The 19,073-nt window shown below is 42.6% G+C and overlaps 1 protein-coding gene across 6 annotated transcripts in view; it reads left to right on the forward strand.

The window, feature by feature from the left end:
- Positions 1 to 19,073, forward strand: part of ARFIP1 (ADP ribosylation factor interacting protein 1) — a 1,064,000-nt gene that overhangs the window by 295,858 nt on the left and 749,069 nt on the right. For 4 of the 6 annotated variants that reach the window (XM_044062456.1, XM_044062455.1, XM_044062459.1 and 1 more), the window contains one exon: positions 15,842 to 15,901. The exons of the other annotated variants lie outside the window; for them this stretch is intronic. The gene's annotated coding sequence lies outside the window, so the exon portion shown is untranslated. The remainder of the gene's footprint in view (positions 1 to 15,841; positions 15,902 to 19,073) is intronic. 6 annotated transcript variants of the gene reach the window in all.

A 19,073-nucleotide genomic window follows, 5' to 3' on the forward strand; every position in this document is an offset into this window, starting at 1 on the left:
CAACAGTTTGTGTTCAACTTGCTGCCATTTCTAATTTTCACCTTGGATTTGAAGGATTTAACGTTATGTCACGTAAACTATCCAGAGCCTTTCTCAAAGGGACCTTTCATCTCAGACCACCGCTGAAATCTCCCTATTCCCCATGGAATCCAAATTTTATGCTTTCCCGCATTATTCTTCCTCCATTTGAACCAGCTCCCTCATGTGACCTCAAATTTCTGTCATGGAAGACTATCTTTTTAGTAGCTATCACGTCTGCCCGCAGAGTGTCAGAGCTTCAAGCCTTGTCCATTAAGCCTCCTCATTTGATTTTCCATGCTGACAAGAGTCTCACTTCGAACAAACCCCTCCTTTTTGCCTAAAGTTTGCACTGAAGCTAATCTTAATCAAATTATTGATTTGCCAGTTTTCTTCCCCGATCACTCCAACAATTTAGAATATATGTTGCACAAACGTGATGTTCACAGACCGCTCAGATTTTACTTGGATAGAACAAAATATTTTAGCAAATCTGAACAGCTTTTTGTTTCCTTTTTAGACTCCAGGAAAAAGGTATGCCAGTGGCTAAAACAGCTCTGTCTAAGTGGTTATCTGATTGTATCACATTTGCTTATTCAGCTGCCACTATGCCCTTACAACACAACATTAAGGCTCACTCAACCAGAGCAGTGTCTAAATCCTCTGCCTTTTCTGCCAGCCTTCCTGTTGATAACATTTGTGCAGCAACCACTTGGTCAAGACCTCATACCCTTATCACTCATTACAAATTTGACAGGGCCTCCAGGGACAGGGCCTCCTTTGGGTCTACTGTCCTACAAAACATGCTCCCGTGAGCCACCTGAGATAGATGGTGCTTGGGATGCTACCCGTCTGTAAGAATGAACGGCGAGATAGAACAACTTCATATAAAGAAGTTGTATACTTACCATAACATTCCATGTGAGTTGTTCATCTCACCTTCATTCTTACTTCCCACCCTCCTACCCCCTCCTGGGCCTTTTGAAGACCGAGATGCTGGATTCTTCCTGGTTGCTCAACCCTTCTATAACTTTCTCTTCTGGAGTGATAGAATGACATGTGGTATTATATGCAGCAAACAAGATCTGAGGTAACTCTAGGTGCATCATGGGATAGGGACTTAGCCACGAGCTATCTGAAGACCTCAAGCTTTTTAGTAGGCCGACTTGGAGCCGAGTATCGGCTCCGAACCCATCTGTAAGAATGAAGGCGAGATGAACAACTCACATGGAACGTTATGGTAAGTACATAACTTCTTTTTTTCCCTTAGATTCATGGTTTCGTAAATTCATAGCTAACTAATAGGTTAGCTTTCTTAATAGGCCATTCTAAGCCTAACCAATTTTACTTTCCAAAGGTGAGAATCAAACTCCACCTGCTGTCTGTTAGTCAGATACCTTAACCATTGTACCAAACCCCAATCTGTAGCTGAACATATTCATTTTCATTCATTTCCTTTTTTTCTTTTGTACTTATCCCTTTAAATTTTCTTTTACTGTAATATTTAAAACTACTGTTAAGCCAGAAGAGAAGCCTTAAAACAACTCTTTAGTGTTAATGTAACTTTATTTCACACTTTCATCAATAGCAATAGACTTCCTCAGAATGAGTTACACAAAAGATACATGAGCTTAAATACTCGAGATAAAATCATGTTAACTGATCACAATAAAAATACAATTAAAAACATGTCCAGTTTTAATTGTCACTTTATTTAACCCTTTAGCATCTAAACTCCTTTAGCCAACCTGTGGTCCTTCAGAAAACATTTAATATTTATGGTGTCATTTAAACTTGGTGGTTTGTCTGCCACTAATTTTACTTGCCATTCAGTTTCTTTTTGCTCCACCTGATTTTTAAAATTTCCTTCTGTTAAATCATAAGGAATGTGTTCTACCACTGCAAATAGAGGCTTCTTATAATTACTGCACCTAATGCTATCTTTATATAGGGCATTATTTTCATTATTTGTTTTAATATCATAAAGATGTACCTTTATCCAAGTGCCCAGCTTCCTAGTGCTCATTCCTATATAGTAACTTGGACAGCTTAAACACAAAGCAATGTATACTATCCCTTTAGTCTGGCAAGTACATCTTCCAGGTATTTCTATAGTGTACTGTAAATGTTCTAACATCACATAAAGCCGTTTGTATATAAACCTACAAGCAGCACAACCATTGCACTTAAAAGTGCCTTTATTTTTGTTGGTATGTGGAGCCCAACGTTAGTGTGGTTTATAAAAAGAACAGCAACATTAAACAAATGTTACAACATGAGCAGGAACAGCAGAAGAGACATTTTAACCTAAGGGACAAGTAACTCTCTGTCGCACACATATATATATATATATATATATATACACACACACACACGCACACACGCACACGTCATAGAAGTTCGCTGGAAAGCATTGTTTGATCTAGTAGGCAAATCAGAAGGTACAGTACACAGAAGTGATTGTAATGCACATGCCCTTTCGGCTGTGGACTTCTGGTTCTGAAAATCTTTTCTTGAGTTCCAAAGAGGAGAAGGAGAATATTCCCCTTCACATTTGGTATGTAAAGAAGTCCTAGTGCAGATATATATTAAAATTGAATTAAAGTACACACAAATTATCATAGTAACCCAGTTAAATTCACAGTATGCTTATTGCCTTTCTTTAACTTAATAAAACATGATGGTGATGAAGCATTGCTGCTTATTTGTGTGTTTAGGTTTTTAAGAAATACCATCAAAGTGATGACCCTTGAGAATATATTTAAGTTGCAGTAAATGTATTGTAAGCTAACACAACTCAAAAGTGATGGGGGGGAGGGGGCTTTACTGCTTGCCTTTGCATTTCTTTTTCGGTTTTTGAAGTTGCCACCAAAATGATTATGCTTCTGAATATTTTTGAGGCAGTGTTATCTAGAAAACAGTATACATGTTTGTGAAGCACTGTGCTACTGATGTGAAAGCCTCCTTATTTAGATTATTTCACCTGCCAGAACTCATTTGAGGTGTTGTTTAGTGTTGGCAGGTATTTGTAAACTCAACTGTGCAATAGATAACAAGAGTTGGACAGAGGGGGGGTCCCTTAAATGATGACCTCAAAATTTCTTACTTAAATTCCATAGTTATGAAGAGTTATGAATTTTAACTATCAGATCTGATGTCCTTTTCATTCTTCCTCACTAATGTGTCTCTGATATGATCCTCGGATCCATCTCTGCTGCATTTTCTAGACTTTGGATCCTAGTCTCGAGCTCCTCCCTCTTCTCCTAATGCACCATGCTGTTCCTAACTCCTCAGATCTCATTTGCCGCAGTCATGGTCAGACGGAGGATTCAGAGTCTCAAGACATAAGTTTTATTTTGTCAAAATTATCTAATTTTTTTGTCTGGATTCTTTGATCTATTAATTCATGATGCTTCTTTCCTTCCTCAGTGGCCGTTTGCATCTGGAAATGTTGATTTCCATTTCTTGTTGTTTTGCTTTGCTGGATAGCCTTTTAAAATGTATGCAAAGTCAAATCCTGTTATTATTGTCAGGCTTGTCAGAGATCTCATTCTATCACAAGTCCTATTATGCTCTCCACTTTCAGTAGTAGTTTCTTGCTGTGGAAGGTTGTGTTACATGTCACGGACACCCCCCCCATCCCTTTACTTTCCATTCCTCCTCCAACTCAAGCTTTAGTTTCGAAGCTGGAACGCTTGGAGCTAACATTGATGGAGCTGATGGAACCGAGACCTACTGCAGTCTATTCAGTTCCTGTCACTCCGACTACCTCAGAGCCATCCAAGGTATCTAGGGGCCAACACTCACTGGTCGGGTCGGGGGGGATAGTTAGGTCGAGATCTTTTCGGCTCTGACCTTACCTCTTGGTACCTTGGCTCAGGTGAGCTCGGGTCCTACCTATCCTTCGGAGCCAACCCCTGTGGTTTCGGGGGGGGGGTCCTCCGATTCTTCGGAACTGGGGACTTCCACAGGTCATGGGAGGGGGCTTTCGCAGCTATGAGGAGAGCCATGTCCCCACAGACATAGTCATTGTTGGACCCAAGTGTTTCATCCCAGAAGGTACTGGTATCTGTTTCCACACACACGATCCCACCTCAGCGTTGAGATCCTAAGCCTCAGGACACCCCAGGTGAGACCTTATCTTCCGAATCTTCTCTAGAATGTCCCACCGATGAGGTCCCTCAGAAGAAGTCATGCAAGAGGAACCATGCAGACTCCCCCAATGAGTTAATCACATCGGACACTGACCTTGAGGAGTCAGAAGGGTCCCCAAGATCACCCTCTGAGAATGTCTCATTTGCGGACATCCTGGAAATTCTTAGAGAGGAGGCTGGAAGTCCATTTCCCCTTCTGATGAGGAGTCCGTGTACCTGAAGGCTTTTGGGTCTCGACCTTCAGCCACCTGGGTCTCACTGCCTTTTGACGAACTGATGGACTTAGTTTGTTGAAAGACGTGGGAATCCCCTGATACAGTGCAGCCTGTCCCTCATAGCCCTAACAAATTTATCACCTCCCTAGATGACAAAACCTTTTTAACCAAAGGAGTCCCTGTAGATGCTATGGTGTTGGTGAGGGCCGCGAAGGAGCCATCTGAGACTTCCACATCTGTCCATCCCCTGAATAAGGAGTCACAGATGATGGACAGGTATGGAAAGCACATGTTTTCTTCAGTGACCTTCACTCTTAGGTCCCTGAATTACCTTATGCATTTTACAAGACTTCAGAGAGTTCTCCTAAAAGTGCTTGGAGATGCTCTACAGGGTACTGTAGCTGCAGTTGTAGCAGAAAAAGGTATCTTCATAGCTGGCCACCCTTAATTCAGTGGTTAACTCATCCATGAGGCTCACCACTTATGCAACCAATGGAGTGAGCAGATCAGCGGGTTCCGGAATTGCCCTTGGGAGACATTCCTGGATGCACTTGTGCAATTTTGTGGAACCTTTCAAGACATCCTTTGTCCGTACCCTGTTTGATGGCTCGTCCTTGTTCGGGCCTAAAGTCAAGGAAACACTTACCCGGAGTGAACAAGAAGGAAAGAGACTCGCTGGAGTTGGACTCTGTTTTTCCATACCTTCTAGACCCTATCCCAAGGGTCAAAAGGGAGGGAAAATGTGGTTCCGAAAATCCCAGTGAACTTTCCAGGGCACATAGGGTGAGCCTTCCTCCAGGGGCAGAGGAAGGGGTAATAATGAAAGACGCCGCCCACTTGGCAGAAGGGGTCCGCAAAATCAGGGTGACTGAGAATTTTTCTTCGGTAAACCCTTTCAACACTCCTGAAAGGTGGCTCGCCTGTCCTTCTCTGGAGGCAGTCGGGGGTCGCTTAGCTCTATACCCACAGGCCTGGCTAGACATAACGAAAGACAAGTGGGTATGAAGAATCATATCCAGAGGTTACTCTATGCCACCTCCTAGGATCAAGAAAATCCCAGATGTTCCACCCAGTCACAGGGAACAAGTGGCTTCAGAAATTAAAAAGTTGCTGCAAAAAAGATTCATCCAGTCAGTCGCCGCAGACCACATAGGATCCGGAACTTACTCAAGGGTCTTTTTAGTTCCAAAGAAAGCAGGGGACTGGAGACCCATTCTAGATCTCAGCAGACTGAACAAGTCAGTAAAGAAGACACAGTTCTGGATGGTCACGTTGCAGTCCATACTTCCCTTTCTAGGGAAAGACCATTGGATGTTCTGTATAGATCTCCAGGATGCGTACCACCACATAAAGATGGACAGGCCATCCAGGAGTTATCTGCGCTTTCAGCTGAGAACCATTCATTTCCAGTTTCAAGCTCTGCCCTTTGGTCTCACAACAGCCCCCAGAGTGTTCACCAAATGCATGGTAGTAATTACAACTCACCTCAGATGTCTCCATACCTAGATGACTGGCTTCTAACCACTACCACCAAGCATCTACTTGCCCCAGCAAGAGACACTACCCTGCAACTATGTGCCCAGTTAGGGATTTCAGTAAATTACAAAAAGTCTGCCTTATTGCCATCACAACATATCGTCTTTATAGGCATAGTATTAAATACAAAAACCATGGTGGCCAACTTCCAACAGACAGGATTTGAGTTCTTCACCTTCAAATCCAGGACCTTCTCTTCAAGACCTAGGTACCAGCAAGGACAGTCCTGAAAGTTCTGGACACGGTGGCAGCAGCAATAATTGTCATTCCCTTAGCAAGATTACACATGAGAATCCTACAGTGGATGCTTTTCTCACAATGGTCCATGTAGGAGCTGCCTTTGTCCCAAAAAATAATTCTGACAGAGACTTGCAAGAAAGACCTACGCTGGTGGCTTCACTCCGACCAGGTGACGATGGGTCGACCCATTTTTTCCCCCCTACTCCAGTAGCCACAATGACCATGGACGCTTCCCAGTTAGGGAGGGGGAGGATCATCAGGGAAGAACATCCCAAGGCATGTGGCAGGACCACGAGGCTCATTTGCACATAAATGTACTAGAGATGAGAGTGGTGCTGTTGGTGTTGCAAGCATTCCAAGACTCTCTTCTGATAGGCACAATTGCAATACAAATAAAATATGTCAGTAGTGTGGCACATAAACAAACAAGGAGGAACCAGATCTTATCTTCTTTGTTGAGAGGCCCTGAGAGTATGGCAGTGGGTGACGTCCTCCCAACGTTTTCTAATAGCAACGCATATCCCGGGGGAATCCAACGTGACAGCGGACAAACTAAGCAGAGCCATTCTAATGCCACACCAGTAGTCCCTGAAGAAAGAACAAGGGGAAAGGATATTTCGCAGATGGGGCCAGCCTTGCTGCGAACTTTTCACCACAGCCACAAATGCAAAATGCAGCAGATACTTTGGCCTGATCCCCCCTCCAGGGGAGTCCCCAAGTGATGCACTTGTACACGATTGACCTCCGGGACTCCTTTATGCTTTTCCACCCTTTCCATTAATACCCAAAGTTCTTCAGAAAGCCAACAGTTTGAGATGGCCATTGATTGTAATAGTCCCTGACTGGCCTCTTCAAATAAGGTTCCCCTTCTTGAAGCCTCATCTTTTGGAAGAGCCTTGGACTCTAGACCTGGTACCAGACCTCCTGACGCACTCGTTGGGTACTCTCCATCCAGCTCTTCACTCCCTTAAATTGACAGCATGGCTGCTCCTGTTCCCAATTTAGCCAGCCAAATTGAGTGGTAAAAACACAGCACAAATTTAATGTTCCCAACGAAATGCACAAAACGCTTTAACTGTTTCACCTCGTTTTTCGTTCCAACTGGAATTTCATCAGATGCAAAGCAGTTAACCAAATTAATTACAACTTTATGTACTTATGTATTTAAAACTAATTATCCAATCCATGTTATACCTTTCTAGTACATATTCATAAGAACATCCTGACACATCTCTAAATATTTATGAAGATATGATGTTAAGTTGTCTATCTCGCCTTCATTCTTGCTGGTTGGGTTCGGAGCCGATCCTCTGCTCTGACTCGGCCATCTACTAAAGCTCGAGAGCTGTTTACTGGCTCGAGGCCTCCCCATATCCCACAATGCTTGGCACTAGATACCCAGATCTCGTTTGCCGCTTCAGCTACGAGGTTGCGATTTTACTGGCTCAGGTCGTATTATTCCATTTTTTGTATTGTTAGCTAGAAATTTACCTTGTATTTTTAGTATATTTAGATTGTCTTCCCTTTTAGTGTTGTTAGACTGTGTATCCCCTAGTTTATTCGACCTAGGAAACTTGTTTTTTTGTTAGAGAGTTTCTCGCCCCCCCCCCCTTTGTTTCTTCTCTTTAGTGGCTAACCCTCACCCCTTTGGTACTTTATAGGAGTAGTGTTTAGCCTTACAGTATTTGTATATTTCTATTAAGGATAGTTTTTAAGTGTGGTGATAATTTTGTAGTTATTATTGTTAACTAGTGCGGGTGTGTGAGTGTTTTTGTCTGCCTTGTTTAAGCACTAGTTTAATTTTTCTCTCTTTAGTATCCCCTTGACAGTATGTCTAAGGATACTAAAGTTTCAGGCTTCAAGAAGTGTGATTCGTGCTGTCAGAAGATGTCTCTGACAGATGGTCACACTTCTTGTGTGTATTGCTTGGGTTCCCTACACCTGCAGGACTCCTGCTCGGTCTGTCACGCCTTCAGCCCGAGAGTCCTGCAGGAGCATAGGAACAAGCTTATTTTGAGAGGCTTACTTAAGCCAGAGGGATCCCCAGCGAAGCCTCAGTCAGGGAAATCCACAAAGCCCGCCAAACCATTGGCTCCCAGTTTGGAGCCGTCGCCAGGTGGAGCATCTTCCTCCTCTTCGGTTCCGGCTGGAGCCGACATCTCTAGACCTCAATCAGCACCGATTTTAGTATCGGAACCATCTTTGAGCCGAAAACATTCCAGGTCCCCTTCCCTAGAATCAGTTCATTCAGCTCCGAGGTCACCATTGCTTCAATCTGAACGAAGCCATAGGTCCCACTCCTCTCGGTCCTCCAGGCTATCTGATCATGACTTGGAGAGGGTGGTCAGTTGACTCCTCAAATCGCAGGCCCTGGCCCAAATGTTAACCAGCCCTTCTCAACAGACTGTGGCTGTCCCGGTGTTTTCAGCAATTCCTCCCCTGACTCCCCCTTTGCATTCGGAGCCAGAGCTGGTAGGGGCTCGAATCTTGGAAACGGAGCCGATACCACACCTTTTGGCTCCTTCGTCGGCTCCGATCTCTTCATTGGTTCCTTCGTTGGAGGGATCTGGGCGCCGGGACTCCCTCATCGGCTCCGAGGGGGCGAGTGGCATCGGACCCTTGTCCGACCCCGTTCTTCCTCTCAGGGCTTTGGCACAGGTGAGCTTGGCCCCGACATCGTCCTCGGAGCCTTCCCTCCTAGTGCCGGGAGGGGTTCACGTCTTCTCAGAGTGGGGACCTTCTGCTCTTCCTGATAGGGGCGCCTTCGAGGTCATGAGGAGCGTGCTGACTCCTGAGTCGGCTCCTCCCCCCATGGTGCCTGCATCGGTCTCTGCCCATCCTCCTGACCCCAAGCGTGGAGAACAGACGCTGCAAGTCGCCCCATTGGGCGTATCTTCCTCTTCTGAGGCCTCCCCAGATCTTTCAGAGGAGCCGCCTCGGAAGAGAAAATGTAAGAGGAAGCATATCGACTCCCCCGAGTCAGTCACGTCTGATACCGACTTCGAGGATTCGGAAGGGTCCCCAAGATCCCCCTCTGAGGATGTCTCCTTTTCAGACATCCTAGAGATCCTTAAGCAGAGGGGGAACTGGACTGCCCTTAACCCTTCCGAGGACAAGTCGGTATACCTGGACGCATTTGGTTCTCGCCCTTCCACCTCCTGGGTGTGTCCACCCTTCGACCCGCTCATGGAAGTAGTGGCTCGAAGGGCATGGTCAGCCCCGGACACAGTGGAACCAACTCCCCGTAGGCCCACTAAATTCATTACAGCCCCACCCAACAAACAATTTTTGACAAAAGGTGTCCCCATTGATGCCATGGTGGTGGCAGCAGCCACGAAGAAGGAATTGGCTTGACCCTTTGGTGCCTGTCCATCCTCCAAATAAAGAGTCTAGGACAATGAACAGGTACGGGAAGCGGATGTTTTCCTCAGCGACCTTTTCCCTGCGGTCGCTGAATTATCTGTGCCACTTCACCTGCCTTCAAAGGGATCTTCTCAAGGAACTGGGTAATACCCTTCAGGATCCATCAGCTGCGGGGGCTCAAGATAAGATTAACTCCCAGCTGGCGACCCTTAACTCAATCGTCAACTCCTCCATGCAGCTCATTTCTTATGCAGCCGATGGGGCGAGTAGGGCCGCAGGTACAGGCGTGGCTTTGAGAAGACATGCCTGAATGCGGTTATGTAACTTTGCTGACCCCTTTAAGGCGTCCTTCACCAATACCCCCTTCAATGGTTCGGCTCTGTTTGGACCACAGGTGAAGGATACCCTTACCAGGTGTGAGCAGGAAGGCAAGACTCTCTCTGCAGTGGGAGTCTGTTTTTCTACTCCCTCTAGACCATACCCTAAAGGTCAGAAGAGTGGGAAAATGTGGTTTCGGAAACCCCAGGGAGTCGTGCCTGACACGTGGCGAGTTTCCCTCCAGGGGCAGGGGAGGGAACAATAATAGATGCCACCTGAGGGGCAGAGGGGGTCTGCAAAATCAGGGTAGCAGAGAATCTTTCTATGACAAACCCTTTCAGCACCCCTGAGGGTCTGCCCGACTGTTCACCTTCGGAGGCAGTCGGGGGAAGATTGTCACTGTACCCAGAAGCCTGGCAACTCCTCACACAAGACAAATGGGTATGGTCCATCATATCCGAGGGTTACAAAATCCCCTTTGTCTACACCCCTGTACAAACAACCACGTCCCTTCCAGATGTCCCACCCGGTCTAAGTGAACAAGCACTGCCAGAAATTTCAAAACTGCAAAGAAAAAAGGCCCATCCAGCCAGTCCCAGCAGACCAGCAAGGATCCGGAATTTACTCCAAGTTCTTATTGGTACCAAAAAAGACAGGGGACTGGAGACCCATTTTGGATCTCAGCAGGTTAAACAAATCTGTTCAAAGAACGAAGTTCCAGATGGTCACGCTTCAGTCCATTCTACCCTTTTTGGGTCAGGACAATTGGATGTGCTCCATAGACCTTCAGGATGCGTACTACCATATCAAAATGGACAGGCGCTCCAGAAGGTTTCTCAGCTTCCGGCTGGGAGCCAGTCACTATCAATTCAGAGCCCTGCCCTTTGTTCTCACCACAGCCCCCAGGGTGTTCACCAAATGCATGGCAGTGGTTACGGCTCACCTGAGACTGCGAGGATTCCAGGTGTTTCCATATCTAGACGACTGGCTCCTTACTGCTTCCACCAGGCATCAGCTACTGCGAGCCAGGGTTCATACCATCCAAACTTGCTCCGAGCTAGGTATCTCAATAAATTTTGAAAAATCTGCATTGTCGCCTTATCAGTCTATAACCTTTATAGGCGCAAAATTAAATACAAAAGATCTGTCCGCAAACTTCCTCTAGACAGAGTGTCAGACATTCTATGGCATGTGCAGGTCTTACTACAGTGCCAGAGGATTCAGGCCAGATTTGTACTAAAAACATTGGGCCTCATGGCAGCAGCAGTCATACTAGTTCCCCTGGCTCATTTTCACATGCGGATTCTTCAGTGGATGCTTTTTACCCAATGATCCTTTCAGGAACTGCCGATGTCTCACAAGATAATAATCACTCAATCGTGCAAAGAACACCTGGCTTGATGGATGGTCTCCCCTCTAGAACTCCAGGGCAGACCGTTTGTTCTTCCTCCTCCTGTTGCCACAGTGACCATGGATGCCTCCCTGATCGAGTGGGGGGGGGGGCATTTTCAGGGCAGGACTGTCCAGGGCACTTGGCAACCTCTAGAGTACCACCTGCACATAAATGTCTTGGAGATGAGAGCGGTGCTTTTAGCTTTGCAAGATCTTCAGGACTCTCTACCCACCGGGACTATTGCAATTCAAACAGACAATATGTCTGTGGTATGGTACGTCAACAAGAAGGGTGGAACCAAGTCCTACCCCTTATGTCGAGAAGCACTCAGACTGTGGCAGTGGGTGATCTCCTCTCAATGGTTTCTGATAGCAACGCACATCCCCGGGAAGTCCAACGTCATAGCGGACAGACTAAGCAGAGCTATTCTCATGCCTCACGAGTGGTCTCTCAATCATCAGTAGCGGACATAATTTTCCGCAGATGGGGTCAACCTTGCTGAGACCTTTTCGCAACTCCTCTCAACAGCAAGTGTGGCGATTTCTTCACTCTCTTCCCCCTTCCTGGCCACTCCCCCAGAGATGCTGTAGTTCACGATTGGCCCCTGGGTCTTCTGTATGCATTCCCACCTTTTCCCCTAATTCCCATGCTAATTCAGAACGCGACTGCATTGGGATCCATGGGGATCCTCATTGCCCCTTACTGGCCTCGACAAATTTGGTTCCCATTCCTGCATAGTTACCTGCTGGAGCAGCCTTGGAATGTGGACCCAGTGCCAGACCTCTTGGTCCATCAGTCGGGTGGGCTGCACCGATCCCTTCAGTCTCTCAACCTCATGGCTTGGTTACTTCACTTCCAACTTTAGCCAGGCTTCCACATATTTCTCAGCCGGTGCGTGAAATCATTCTTTCTTCACACAAATCTACCACCAGGAAGACTTATGCTAGTAAGTGAAAATGTTTCTCTTTCTGGGCAGAAGCTAGGAATATAGATCCCTTTACAGCCCCTGTCCATCATGTTCTAGATTTTTTAGCAGAACTTTTTCAAGCTGGCTCCTCGTCTGCCACCATTAGGGTCCAATTAGCTGCTATTGCAAATTTCCATGCTGGCCTGTCAGAAACCAGCATCATGTCCCACAAACTTTGCAAGGCCTTTCTTAAAGGAACTATTTTGCTTAGGCCCCCGGTCAGAGATCCCCCGCTTCCGTGGGATTTAAACTTGATATTAGCTTCCTTGGTTCTTCCCCCTTTTGAACCTGTGGCTTCCTGTTCCTTAAAATTACTCTCCTGGAAGACTCTCTTTTTAGTAGCCATCACCTCAGCTAGGAGAGTTTTGGAACTTCAAGCCCTCTGTATTCGTCCTCCTTACCTTGTGTTTCATAAGGATAGAGTTTCACTCAGGACTAATCCTTCATTTCTGCCCAAGATACCTTCTGAAACAAACCTGAATCAGGCTATTGATATACCTGTCTTTTTTCCCCAACTATTCGAACAAAGCTGAACAAAAGTTACACCAATTGGACATTCATAGGCAATTATGTTTTTATTTGGATAGGACTAAGCAAACAAGAAAATCAGACCAACTCTTCCTGTCCTATGCTGAGGGCAAACAGGGACTGCCAGTTTCTAAAGTAACCTTATCCAGGTGGTTGTCCTCCATTATTTGATTTATCAACGGAGACATAAAGAACTCCCTACTAAACCTAAAGGTCATTCCACCAGAGCGTTAGCTACTTCGGTAGCTTTTCAAGCAAGACTCCCAATGGAATCTATTTGTGCTGCAGCCACATGGGCCACTCCTCATACTTTCATTTCACATTATAAGTTGGATATGGCCTCTAGGAGTAGAGCTGATTTCGGTTCCACTGTGCTCAAGATGAGCCACCCAGGACTAAGGTGCTAGGGACGCTGTCCCAACCAGCAAGAATGAAGGCGAGAGAGACAACTTAACATTAAGAAGTTATGTACCTACCATAACATTCCATGTTAGTTGTCTTCTTCTTGCGTCCCACCCTCCATCCCCCTAGCCTGGACAGACCAAGAAGAGTCCCGTTTTGAGGCCTTCTTCCTTTGGCTAATTCTTATCTGGGTTATGTTCTTCCTCTGTTTTACTACTGTAAGTAAACCTTGTAGTTTGGACAGGTGTCCTTGAAATTTTTCTCTGGTGTTAACTCTGCCAAACGAGATCTGGGTATCTAGCGCCAAGCATTGTGGGATATGGGGAGGCCACGAGCCAGTAAATAGCTCTCGAGCTTTAGTAGATGGCCGAGTTGGAGCCGAGGACCGGCTCTGAACCCAACCAGCAAGAAAGAAGGCGAGAAGAAGACAACTAACATGGAACGTTATGGTAGGTACATAACTTCTTATTCCATAAGGTGCCTAACCTTTTCCTATCATTCAAATGCCAATAAAATTAAATTATAATGTGAATCATTCAATTATTTGGTTAGATAAATTCTTCGCCATAAATATTTGACCTGATGCATACAGTTGATTTGTTGTTGTTGTTGTTTGTCTTTCGGCTTTTCCCGGTTAGGGGTCGCCACAGCGGAACTCCGGTCCGCTAATGATTGGCAGTTGGTTTTTATGGTGTTAAGTTGCCAGCCTGGCGCCCAACCTTCAACGAAGGCACACCCATTCAATGCATACAGTTGATTTGTTAAAAATACTTAAATTACATATGCAAATATAAAAAATCAATACAAAATACCTATATGCCAGGCCCTACCATTAGAATTTCATTAACACTGCTGCCATCTAGTGGCTAAAAGATGCTTCCATTGGTTGAAATACTTCAGTAAATTCAAGAAGACCCAGTGAAGCATTCACTTTACACTGTGTGTTGAGATGGCACACTGTTTGCTTTGTCCTCTTCTGTCACATACATAGAAAGGTGCTTCCTTCTGTCACTAAAGTTCATTCTATTAGAGCTATGGCTGCTTCCACTGCTTTGTTTTGAAATGCTTCTTTGGGCAACATGTGAAGATGTTACTGGGTCCACATCCTGTATCTTAACTCATCACATCCGAGTTATGCCTACAGGTGCATCTCTAGTTAACTCCTACTGACGCCTCTAAGCATCAAATATTGCTTGTTCATATTTGCATCAATAATTCCAAAACCATGCTGTGTACACGGTTTTAAATGCTTTCATCTTAAAGCTTACACAATAACAAACTCAACTGCATTAATATCTGAGCTCTGTCCAGTGCAAGTAAATAGATATTAACTGTTTTTATGCTATTTATATAGATATCATTTTCACATTTTTCTAAATATCTCAACAACCACAAAACACAGACAAAAACCCTTAGCCTCTTATGAAAGCTGTCGGCTAGATGAATAAAATGCTAACAGTATGTGTGCAACTTGAGTGGTTGCTGAGATATTGTAAGTTGTTTACAAAATATTACAAATGTAATAGTTACTGTGTTTACTGTGACTTATAAAATTCATTTTCAGACCTATAGCCTAAAGAATACTATGACTATAGAAATAGTTTGTACTGAAGAGTTTGCCATTTATACTTAATAATCCTTTTGGTTTCAGAGATTTGAACATTTATTTGAAATGTGAGGACATAATTTGATTCTGTAAAAAGGCTTAGGCTCTGCCCAGTGGAAGTTACAGTGCAAACTTCCTGAGCTTCATTGGAGTGAATGAGTTAACCATAAATTATAAGTGGGCTTATTAGTTGGCTTTTGTCAAGAGTTGGACTTCATAAGCTCCTCCTGTCATAGATATCTGGTCTCTGCTTCAGATTCTGTTCAGTATGTATAGTAGCCAGTGCATCTCAGCATGAGGTAACAGTTATGGTAGGATCTAAACATAATGACATCTTTTTGAGATAACAGTAGGCTGAAAGACACCATCCCTTCCCTAATGCCTGTCTTTCTCACCATACAGAATTCTCTGTTGTAATGGCAACTGTGGGTTTAATCATACGTTTGTTTTGGATTTTTATCATTTTGAACAAGGCACTGACTGTCTTGCACCTATTGTTGAGAAAAAAACATTTAAATTTTGTGTTGGCTGCAAAGGTGTACTGTGACACTTGATAGGAGTATTCTCAGTACCTTAAAGTGAACACTGTTTTATGATTGTAATCATCTTGTATTTTTGGTGTACATTGCTGGTCTGTGTGTAGAGTAGTTTTCATTTGTGGAATCTGGATTCCCTATTAACAGCTTAAGAATAATGTGTGAGATAAGTGATTTTTTTGTACAGTGATCAGTCTAAAACCATTATAGCAAGGTGGGTCAGTGTTGCCAACACAGCATACATGCAGACTGGAAGATTAAGGAAGTCAAGAGGTGTTGTTAAGGGCAGCCTCGATTATGTGTAGGGAAACCTAAGTGCTCTTGCTGTATTGTTTTTAATGGATATATTCTAATTGTTATACAGAGTTGGTCAGACTTAATGACCCCTTTAGGTTAAAGAAATGTTGATAATATCCTTCTGTAAATTTTCTTACATGTAAATATAAAATTTTCTTTTAGGGGTATGTAAACAGTTATTTTTTAATTGTTACAAAGTAGCCAAGACTGTTTTTTCCCTGACTTTCAAAATATTGTTCAGCAGTCCTTTTTTTTATCTTTGCTTCAGGAAGGGGATATTCTGCATCAACAGTTGTGTTGCTGACATCCATTCTACTGACAAGAGGAGGTAATGTACAAGCTCTGAGACTAAAGGAAATGTCACATCTATCAAGAGTAAAAAAGTCACATTATGTAGTCTTTATTTTCCACCACATTAGTAGTTTTTGTTTTAACAGGCTGTTGAGAGTAAAAAATTAATAGAACTTTGTAAGTCCAGTATTTTGTCTGTGCGTTAGTGTTTTGTCTGGCTGAGCTGGAGAAAAAAACATTTGGGTTGGTCAGTGGAAGTGGCTTGTCTTTTTTTGATTACATCTTTTGTCTGTGTGAGCGGTGTTGCAGCGGTTAGCGTTGTCACCTCACAGCAAGAGGTTCTCAAATTTGATTCTCAGCTGGAGCACCTTCTGTGTGGAGTCTGCATGTCCTCTCCATGGTCGAGTGACGTCTAAAGACAAGCAGGTAGGTGCCTGCATGAATGGGTGTTCCTTCTTTGAAGGTTGGGCATTGGGCTGGCAACTCTGCACAGTAAAAATCCACTGCCAATCATCAGTAGACCGGAGTTTTGCTGTAGCGACCCCCTAACTGGGAAAAGCCAAAAGAAAGTTTATTAAGACCTTCATTAACATCTCAAGACATGTCTACTGGCCTTCATGTGAAACATATTGGCTAGATTTAGATAGTGAATTGTACTTGTTTGTACTTGTGCTGGAAGTCTGAAAAAATATATCTAGAAAATAGTCCTGTAGTTGAGATGTAAGAACATTGTCAGTGTGTGTAAGAGTCAGACTGTAGAATACTGCCCTGTTTTAGTACAGTGCCAATCATCCATGCTTCTGATAAGCAGACTTCCCAAATTTTAATGAAGGCTAACTTTACTGAGTTATTTGCTACACTTTGAATGTCTTTGAGTGTATACCTGCATAATATGTATGTGATGGAATGCATTTATGCTAGAATTATGCAAAAGAAAAGTGATGTCATTATGATTAAGCTTTCTTGTTTTTGAAGCACTACTAATTGGAAAATCTGGAGCTTCATTATGACAGACTTTCAGTGCAGCTTTTCAGAGACAGCACATAAGGTGACAAGCTATTATATAAGCCGTTATGCTGGTTGTGCAGAGTATACTCCAGCTAACCTGAGTTTTAGTAGCAGCTCAAACATTGGAGAAGCTGCCCTGGAAGGGAGGTGAGGGAGTTGCTAAGGTTGGTCTTTACTCATCTTGGGGAATGGAGGAGGGTGTCTGTAGAGAAGAACTAAAGCATATTCACAGATGTACATGTGCAAGCACCTGGCCTTGTCTTGATATAGAACAGGGAGGGAGTGCTCTAACAATAATGTTGACATTCCCAGTGGTAGCTTTTTTTCATTTTTGTTCTCCAGACTACTGCATTTTATTTTCAAAAAAAGATTTTGTGTTAACATGTTCAGATAATAACAGATTAACATAACTAAAAAAATAGAATGCCAAAAAATGTGTAATACTATGACCCAGAAAAATGTACAGATTATAAGTATATTACAGGATTTTTTGAGATTCTGATCTCAGTTTTTATTGCATCACCTCTCTTTTCACTGGATGCAATCTTACTCCTCAAATGTTAAAAATATTTCTATCATCTCTTTCTTCATTTTAGTTGGTAGCATGTACACCCTTTAGATACGTTAGTTTTCCTAATATATATGTATTGAACATATGCACTTTTTTTCTTAAATGATAGGGTAAAACTTTCCATCATTATAGCAGTTTTTATTTCTTCAAGCATTGTTTCCAGTGTTCTATTACATTGTTCTACTCTCCAAATTTCATTCAATACACTTTTTCTTTTCTAATATTATATATTCCATTTATTTTCTTTAGTTTCACCCAACTCTTTGCTTTTTGCCTTATTGACCATAACCCAGCTATCTTTAATAATTCTTCCACTTTTCCACCACTTCACTTGATCATATTTTAGGCACAGGAAAGATACTGATCTTTGCTCAGAAATCTTTTATTTTTCAAATGCAGTTGAATAAATTCCATAGTCTTAATAACTATGTACACTATTTACATCAGCCTGACACTATAACAGAGCTCAATATATACAATTACTTTATAGGTATAACAATCCAGTTATCAGAGTGTATCTGTTCAGTTATTGTAAAGAGTCAATGATAAGACTTTTTTCCATGGATTGTTAATAAATGGCTTAGGATGAATCCTTAATACTTTAATTTTAATTTCTTTTAATTTCCAACAATGCTGTGGTCTTCAGTAGGGTGTAGAAGTCTTCCAAAGTCGGTATTGTGTTTGTATTCCATCTTCTTGTTATACACTTCCTTGAGATTGCAAGTATTGTCCATGCTAGATACATATTTGACTCATTCATATGGGGACCTTCGTGCACATTTAATAATAGTAGAGCTTTAGATAAGTTAAACGATTCATTAAATAAAGCTTGTAAAATGTTTTTAATACCATTCCAAAATGGCTTAATTTTAACGCAATCGAAAAAAAGTGATTCCAATCTGCATTGTTTTGCTCACGCCTCCAACATATTCCCTTTGTGGAAGAATTCATTTTAGTAATTCTATCTGGAGTTGAGAATGCTCTGTGCAAGCATTTCCAATTAAAAACTTCCCAGTATTGTATAAAGGATGTATGTTTTATTGATTTGATTTAATTTCTTCAGTTAACTATAATGACTGTCCTTTTGTTATATAATTCCAGAATGAAAATTTGGGTGGTGTTTTATAACTTATCAATGTCTTGTAAAATTTCGAAATGCTATTTCCCATGTCATAATCATTATATATGATTTCATATAGGTATTTCGTAAGTTTAGGTATTTCTTTAAATGAAGAATTACTAATTATTCTGCATAAATCTTGTGAATATGTCAAAATGCTTTGCATAGTTAACCAATCTTGTTGTGAAATTTTGTATGTTGTTTCTATTTGCATATCCAGAACTTTTAGTTTTTTGACACATTGGAACCAACAAACAAATCCTTTCTATCCCAGGAATTAATTATTTCTCTGTATATTTTATGTGGATAGCTCTTTGTAACTGTGAATGCTGTTAAAAGATCAAACCAGATTTTTAAATCTATACTTGCATTAATAATTTTCCTAAATGAGTCAATGTTATAATCAATCATATGAGTTTTAGTGAGCTTATTTATATTATATTGCATACTAATACATAATATGGGCCATGGCAAATTGTTTTTATGTTATTTGAAATGTTTTTTTTGTAA

The sequence above is a fragment of the Protopterus annectens genome, chromosome 2.part1 (genome assembly GCF_019279795.1).
Source record: "Protopterus annectens isolate FY-2018-M chromosome 2.part1, PAN1.0, whole genome shotgun sequence".
NCBI lineage: Eukaryota > Metazoa > Chordata > Ceratodontiformes > Protopteridae > Protopterus > Protopterus annectens.